Raw genomic sequence first — 8979 nt, 5'->3', positions numbered from 1 at the left:
GTGCTCTTCCATGCTCAAAGGTGGCCAACGTTTGACCTCACGTTTTAGGCAAACGTTGGCGCAAACGTTGGGAACATTGCCAGTTTTGGAGGCTCGAACGTGCAGTCCACCCCATACTATTATATATCGTTGGAAAGTCCTGAATGTATACATTCCAATGCCATTATAAGCGCATCATTTGGAGCTCCACAGCTCGAGTTATACTCCATCGAAGGTGCAGAGGTCAGCTGGCCTTACTACAGGTTGGTGTCATGTCTGTTTATGCACTTTTCGAGGCAGTTTTCTCCCTCAATTTTTATGTCCACCATGTAGTGCCATATATGCTTGGAAAGCTCTTGATTCCTACTTTCCAATGGTTTTGGAATAACCTCATTTGGAGCTCTGTAGCTCAAGTTATTCTTGTTGGAAGTATACCCCTTCAGGCTGTGGGGAGCAACGTTTCTAGCAAACGTTGGCGCAAACGTTATTTGCCACTTGCATTAAACATTTTCATGCATGCATGCATATGGCATTGATGCATGTGCCAAGGCTTCATGGTCATGGGCCACGCTTTTAAAGGCGTGGCCTAAGGTTCCAAAGCGTGCTCAATCTTCAAAGCGTGCCCAAAATTCCTCTTTTCTTCTTTTTAGCTTATTTTATGCCCTTTTTGCTTCTTTTTCTTCTTATTTCCTACAAAATTTATCAAATCAAAAGATTAAGGAAATATACCATTTAAGCCCAAAAGAATGTAATAATTAAGCACTAATTATCAATTTCTTGCATGAAAAAGCATAGAAAAATATGACATGGTGACATGTCATCACTTGCCCTTCAAGAGAGAAAGGAACGGTAAAAACCACGATAGCCACCTCATCGGTTCCATGCCTTCGAGCCGTAGAACAAGGAACTTGAAAATCCTTTAGATTTTGGATGGGGTCTTGACCCGGCAACCCATGATATTTAGGAAGTAGATGTATCAAGCTACTCTTCAACTCAAAGTTTGGATCAAGGTTAGGATACCTTACTTGCAACGGTTGAAGTATGATATCCGGAGCTCCTTGCTCATGCAAAGTGATCCGACGTGGCTCCGTCATGTGTGGCTCACCTGTAGGATGCAAAGATGTATTATTAGTGCCAGCAGAAGAATAGGAAGTAGCGGACTCCAAGTCACTCTCGGTACCGCCTAGTGATTCGGTATGTTCCTCAAGAGAGGCCGAAGTACTAGCCGTATAATCCAACCGCCGTCTAGCTTGCCGAGTGTGTAACAAAGTTCTTTCAATCTCAGGGTCAAACTCGGCTAAGCTAGAATTCGGTTGAGACTGAGTCATCAAACTTGAGAGTCATAACACACAAACAAAAGAAATTTAAACTAAAGCTAAGTATTGAAAGAAAGTAAACTATCTACAATATTCACATATTCACATAACCAATATCAAGGCATATGTTGTAACCATTTCCCGGAAATGACGCCAAAAATTTGATGCGACTCGGGGGTTGCGTCGGTAAAGATTTTCTCAATAAAGTCGCGTTGCAAGTATAGCTCTACCAACAACAATCCTCGAGTATCAAATTTAGAAAGGGATTTGGTTGTCACAAGTTTAACCTCAATAGAAATAACCGAAGTATTCAAACCTCGGGTCGTCTCACAAGGAATGGGCAAACATGTGCTTCAACATTGGTTAGAAATCCGGGGTTGTGAGTCATGAGCAAGAAATTAAACTATGAATCTTAACAAGCAAGTAATCTTAAATTGCAAGAAACTAATTCAAATAACTAAGCAAGATGTGAGCAATTCTAAACTAATGAGATAACATCCAATGTAATTCTACACCAAACTAAACAATTAACGATAACTAAGACAAAGCAATCAAGAATTTTGGGTTTTCAAATAGGAATGATAAAAGCAACTCTTGGCTAGGCATGGGAATTGGGGTCACTATCCTTGTCTAATAACCATATCTTGACAATTATGAGGAACCAAACTCATTAAGTCTACTTCTAAACTTGAAGTACGTTAAATGGTTTGGTCAACATCAACCCATACGGTCTAACCTACCTACTAATTGACTTAGTAGTAGGTTAGTGTCAATGGCTATCAAATTAACCACTAAGGGTTCAAATCATCACATCTATTAGACCCAATGACTCAAGTTTACCCAATTCCCCTAGCCTAGGCCAAGAGTAAAGAGAACTACTCCATAATCAAAGTAAATAATTGATCAAACACATGGTAAGCATTAACAGAAGACATGTTCAAATCGTAATAAAATTGAAATCAACAAGTACCCACTAACAATTATCAACATACAATCATTCAAACAACACAATTAATCATAGAAATCATCAATGTAACATCAACAAGTCAAGATTCACAACATTCATGAAATGGGTATAAAATGACAATTGACAAGAATTCATAAAACTAACACAAGATCAAAGCAAATTATACTAAGGGATTCAAATTAAGCAATTAAAACTAGTAATTAACAAGATCCAATTCAAAATTCAACAAGGGAAGATCAAATTAAAGCTAGATCTAGAGAGGAACAAGGGTTTCTCTCTCTAGAAGAACAAAGAACCAAAAACTAGCTAAAAATTGTGTCTAAGTGTAAAATGAATGATCCCCCCCTTTCCCCCTAGCATCCTTGGGTCTTTTCCATGAAGAAACATCTTGAATTTGGGCCTGATGAGCCTCAGAAATCGCCAAGCACGATTTTCTTTAATGAGGTCACGTGCAGCTTTCCGCGCGTGCGTGCCATGCGTGCGTGCGCGCCGATTGCTTTTGTGATCCACGCGTGCGCGTCAGTGGATATTCTTTGGCCCGCACGGATGCGTCCATCCTTGCGCGTCGCTCCCAGCTATCCTCATCCACGCGTGCGCGTGGAGTGCACGTGCGCGCCACTGTTGAGTTTTCCAAAATCCAAATCTTCATGTTCCTTCCTCTTGTGTATACTTTCTTTCTCTCTTCTAGGCCATTCCTACCCTATTAATTCTGAAATCACTCAACAAATACATCACGGCATCGAATGGCAATAAAAGTGGATCAAAATATAGCATTTCTACGGCAAAATAAGCATGTTTTTCATCATGGAGCGATATTAGGAAGGGAACACAAAACCATGCATTTCTTGTGAATAAGTGTCAAAAATATTGACAAACCCCCCCCCCCCAAATTCTACACAATATAAACCACAAAATTGGGGTTTATCACCTCGAACTAGAAAATGTAGAGATAGCATTTTTGTTGTGGTAGGCAAGTTTAGTAAAATGGCTCATTTCATTGCATGCCATAAAACTGATGATGCAACAAATATTCCTGATCTGTTCTTTAGAGAGGTTGTGTGGACATAAAATTTTTGAGTCATTTTTGGAAAGTATTATGGGGTAAATTGGGCAAAAAATTATTATACTCTACTACTTGTCATCCTCAGACTGATGGTCAAACTGAAATAGTAAATAGAATATTAGAGACCTTATTACGTGTTGTTGTTGGTAAGAATCTGAAAACTTGGGAAGCTTATTTCCCTTTTATTGAGTTTGCTTATAATACAACAATTCATTCTTCTACAACTTTTTTCCCTTTTGAACTTGTGTATAGTTTTAATCCTTTAACTGTTTTGAATTTATTACATTTGTCTTTGAGTGATCCTGTTAGTTTAGATGCTGATGAGCGGATATTTTATACGCTTTTTGGCATCATTTTCATATAGTTTTTAGTATGTTTTGTTTAAGTTTTATTAAGTTTTTATAGGTTTTAGTGTAAAATTCACATTTTTGGATTCTACTTTGAGTTTGTGTATTTTTGTGCAATTTTAGGTATTTTCTGACTGAAATTAAGGAGTTGGGGCAAAAGTCTGATTCAAAGATAGAGAAAGTGCTACAAATGCTGTCCGGATCTGATCTCCTTGCACTCGAAAGAGCTTTTCTGGAGCTACAGAGGTCCAAATGGAGCATTATCAACGGCTCTAGAAATCTAACATTCAGGGCTTTCTAGAAATATATAAAAGTTCATACTTTGCTTCAGAATTGAAGGCCCAAAACTGGCGTTCAACGCCAGCCTCCTACCTATTCTAGCGTCTAACACCCAAAAAAGACCCCCTAGCCAGCGTTCAACGCCCTAGAGGCCTCCTAGCACGTGGATATCAATCAAGCTCAATTCAAACACTCACCAAGTGGGCCCCAGAAGTGGATTTTAGCACTAAAAGACTGTTTTAACCTTCCTATGTAATCCTTAGTCATTAGCTTAGTATTTATTTGAGAACTTTTACAGTTTTAAGAGGAGGACTAGTCATATTTTGTTTTACACATTGTATTTTCTATCAGTATGAGTTTCTAAACCTCCTAGGTTGAAGGGAGGAGCTCTGCTGAGTTTTATGGATTAATAAGGTACTACTGTTCTATTTCAATTCGTCTTTGATTCTCTATTCTAAGATGTATTTTCGTTCTTCATCAATATGAATGTGTTGAACCGCACAAGGTTATCTCATTCTACATGGGTTTAGAGTGAGTCTTTCATCGGACAATGATGAACCACCAGCTTGATTATACATCTCTTAGACAGCTAATCCACGACTTCGTTGGGGACTTCTTGAAACATCAGTTCAGCCGAGGTATGGGGAGATTAGAGTCTTTGTGGTAGAGGCTAGAACCAAAGGCGCAGCATCCTCTAATCTGGAAGATTCGACCTTGTCTGTGACATTTTGAGTAGGATCACCAAGGAGAATGAACTGCAAGAGCTTCACCTTCAATCAAACTGGATTTGCACTAACCTTGGGGTTCAGATCTGGTGGAGTATTAGCGATCTCTTAAAAAAGACGTTAATCACATACAGCCTGTCATAGAAGAAATCATCCACAGTTGAAAAAGATAGTAAGACCGAAATTAATCCAGAAGAACAAAGCATCTCCAATCCTTAACCATCTTCTTATCACTGGTTATAATCAAACATAGTAATTCCATCTTATTCCAATTTTATGAGTTTAAACAAATCCAACAACTCTTCTATCCGCCTGACTAAGATCTACAAGATTCAAGATTACCATAGCTTGCTTCAAATCACAATCCTCATGGGATCGACCTTGACTCACTCAGGTATTACTTGGACAACCCAGTGCACTTGCTGGTTCAATAGTGTGAAGTGTAATTCTGCGCTACCAAGTTTTTGTCGTCGTTGCCAGGGATTGTTCAAGTTTGGACAACTAACGGATTATCTTGTTGCTTAGATTAGGTAATTTTCTTTTCTTTATAGGTTTAGTTTTATTCTATCTGAGTCTTTTATTTTCTTTTCAAAAATTTTTCAAAAACCTTTTCTTTATTTTATTTAATCTTTGTTTTTAATTTGAGTCTTTTGTTTTTTTCTTGTTGAATTTTCGAATTTCTTTGTGTCTTTTTCTAAATATTTTCAAAAATAGTCTCTTTTGTTTGAATCTTGTGTCAATCTTTAAGTTTGGTGTCTTCTTGTGTCTTTTCTTTAAATTTTTGAAAATTGTGTCTTTAGTTTTCAAAATTTTTAAGTTTGGTATCTTTTGCATGTTCTTGTTTTCTTTAAATTTTTTTATTTTTGTTCTTGGTGTTCTTCTTGATCTTCAAAGTGTTCTTGTTCTTCTTCTTATTTTGATCTTAAAATTTTTAAGTTTGGTGTCTCTTTGTGTTTTTCTTTGCAATTTTCGCACACTAGGTGTTCTTAGATCTAAAAATTTTAAGTTTGGTGTCTTTTTATTGTTTTTCTCTTTCTTCATTAAATTAAAAAATAAAAAAATAAAATATATTTTCTTATCTTTATCTCAATTTTCGAAAATTACAACAAGTTTTTCAAATTTTAATTTCAAAATCATTATCTTATCTTATCTCAGTTTTAAATTTCAAAATTCAAATCTTTTCAAAATCAAATCTTTTCAAAAATCATATCTTTTTCAAATCTTTATCTTATCTTGTTTCAAATTCAAAATTTAAAAATTTAAAATTCAAAATTCAAAAATCTTATCTTATCTTATTTCAAATTCAAAATTTAGAATTCAATTTCAAAATTTAAAATTTAAAATTTCAAATTTTAAAATCAAATCTTTTTCAAAAATCAAATTTCAAATCTTATCTTCTTCAAACTTCTTTTCAAATATTTTCTTGTAAAATTTGATTCTTTCTTATCTTATCTTCTTTTAAAATTTAAATTTCAAATCTTTTTAAATTAGAAACTAACTTTTTTATTTTGATTTCAAATCTTTTTATTAATTTAAAACTTATCCTTTCTTAACTTCCTTATCTTATCTTTCTTACCTAACTTATTTTATCTATAATTTAAAATCTTTTCTATCTTATCTTTCTTACCTAACTTATCTTCTTCTAAATTTAAAATCTTCTTCTATCTTATCTTATCTTCTTCTAAATCTTTTCTAAATTGGACAACTGACGAATTATCTTGTTGCTTAGATTGGGTAAATTTCCTTTTCTTTACAGGTTTAGTTTTATTTTATTTGAGTCTTTTATTTTCTATAAAAAAAAATAGTTTTCAAAAACCTTTTCTTTTCTTTATTTAATCTTTGTGTGTTGGTTTGAGTCTTTTGTTCTTGTTCTTGTTGTTGTTCGAATTTCTTTAAGTCTCTTTCTAAAAATTTTCAAAAATAGTGACTTTTATTTGAGTTTGTGTCAATTTTTATGTTTGGTGTCTTCTTGTGTCTTTTCTTTATAATTTTCAAAAATTGTGTCTTTAGTTTTCAAAATTTTTAAGTTTGGTGTCTTTTGTATGTTCTTGTTTTCTTTGAATTCTTTGAGTTTTGTTCTCGGTGTTCTTCTTGATCTTCAAAGTATTCTTATTTTTCTTCTTGTTTTGATCTTAAAATTTTTAAGTTTGGTGTCTCTTTGTGTTTTTATTTGCAATTTTCGCACACTAGGTGTCCTTAGATCTTAAAATTTTAAGTTATGTGTCTTTTTGCAGTTTTTCTCTTTCTTCATTAAATTCAAAAATAAAAGAATTATCTTCTTTATCTTTATTTTAATTAATTTTCAAAAATTTCAAATAAAATTTCAGATTTTTATTTCAAATTATTATCTTATCTTATCTTAATTTCAAATTTCAAATTCAAAAGTCAAAAATTTAAAATTCACTTTTCAAAATCTTATGTTATCTTATTTCAAATTTCAAAATCAAATCTTTTTCAAAAATCAAATTTCAAATCTTATCTTCTTCAACTTCTGTTCAAATCTTTTCTTTTAAAATTTGATTCTTTCTTATCTTATTTTTCTTTTAAAATTTAAATTTCAAATCTTTTTAAATTAGAAACTAACTTTTTTATTTTGATTTCAAATCTTTTTTATTTAAAACTTATCTTTTCTTAACTTCCTTATCTTAGCTTTCTTACCTAACTTATCTTATCTTTAATTTAAAATCTTTTCTATCGTATCTTCTTCTAAATTTTAAAATTAAATCTTTTTCAAATTTTTTCAATTCTTATCTTATCTTGTTGACTTTTTCAAATATTTTCAAAATCAAATCTTTTCTAATCTTCTATCTTATCTTGTTTTCAAATCCTTCTTAATTAGTTACTTGTTTTCTCTCTCTTCTTTTTCAAAACTTCCTAACTAATTCCTCTCTCTCTTCTAATTTTCGAAATTTCTTCTTATATTTCTCTCTCTTCTTTTTCGAAATTCGTCAATTAATTTTCAAATATTTTTAGTTAATTTACCTTTAATTTCGAATTTAATAAATAAATAAAACAAAAACAAAAATATTTTAATTCTTGCTTTTCTTTTACTTTTAATTTTCGAATTCTTCTTCTCTTTATTCGAATTATTCTTCTCCTTCTTCTATCTTTATTCTTCTTTCCTTTCTTCTTCACATTTCACAGGGAGTTCTTTGTTCTTGAACATAGAGCTCCCATTCTTCTTCTTTCTTTTTTTTCTTTTTCTTGTTTATGACCAAGAACAGAGATAAAGAGCCTATCTTTAAACCTAATCCTGATCCTGAGAAAACACTAAGGAGGCGTTTATAACAAGCTAAAGTACAACACTCCGGAAGAAACCTCTCAAAAAATTTCAAACAGGAAGTTGACAACATGGCAGTCGAGCCTAATCATGGAAGAGATGCAAGAAAGGTTCTTGGTGACTTCACCATGCCTACCTCTGATTTCTATGGCAGAAGCATCTCTGTACCTGCTATTGGAGTTAACAGCTTTGAGCTTAAGCCTCAGTTAGTCTCTCTTCTGTAACAGAATTGCAAGTTCCATGGACTTCCACTGGAAGATCCATACCAATTCCTGTCAGAATTCTTACAAATCTGTGACACTGTTAAGACCAATGGAGTGGATCCTGAGGTCTACAGACTTATGCTCTTTCCCTTTGCTGTTAGAGACAGAGCTAAAATATGGTTGGATTCTCAACCTAAAGAGAGCCTAGACTCTTGGGAGAAGCTGGGCAATACTTTCTTGGCCAAATTTTTTCCTCCTCAAAGGATGAGCAAAATCAGAGTGGAAGTTTAAACCTTCAGACAAAAAGAAGGTGAATCCCTCTATCAAGCTTGGGAAAGATATAAGTAATTGATCAGGAGGTGTCCTCCTGACATGCTCTCAGAATAGTCTATCTTAGGAATTTTCTATGATGGTCTGTCTGAGATGTCAAAAATATCATTGGACAGCTCTATAGGTAGATCACTCCACTTGAAGAAAATGCCTGCAGAAGCAAGAGAACTCATTGAGATGGTTGCAAACAACCAATTCATGTACACCTCCGAGAGAAACCCTGTGAATAGTGGGGTCCCTCAGAAGAAAGGAGTTCTTGAAGTTGACACTCTAAATGCCATATTGCCTCAGAACAAGATCTTGACCCAGTAGGTCAATATGATCTCTCAGCATTTGAAAGGAATGCAAGCTGCAGCTGGCAGCACTCAGGAAGCTTCCTCTGAGGTAAAAGCGTATGATCCTGATCGACCCACCATGCAGGAGGTGAATTACATGGGAGAACCCTATCGAAACACCTACAACCCCTCATGGAGGAATCATCCTAACCTTT

General features: G+C 34.0%; 1 non-coding gene across 1 annotated transcript; it reads right to left on the bottom strand.

Annotated features, from left to right (window-relative positions):
- Positions 1-8429: 8429 nt before the first annotated feature.
- LOC112760758 (small nucleolar RNA R71) lies at positions 8430-8538 on the bottom strand. Its single transcript, XR_003181182.1, has one exon. It is a non-coding gene; the product is annotated as a small nucleolar RNA R71 (small nucleolar RNA).
- Positions 8539-8979: the final 441 nt, after the last annotated feature.

This window comes from Arachis hypogaea, chromosome 16 (genome assembly GCF_003086295.3).
Source record: "Arachis hypogaea cultivar Tifrunner chromosome 16, arahy.Tifrunner.gnm2.J5K5, whole genome shotgun sequence".
Taxonomy (NCBI): domain Eukaryota; kingdom Viridiplantae; phylum Streptophyta; class Magnoliopsida; order Fabales; family Fabaceae; genus Arachis; species Arachis hypogaea.
Note: the sequence above shows the minus strand (reverse complement) of the source record. Positions and strands in the feature narration are given on the sequence as shown.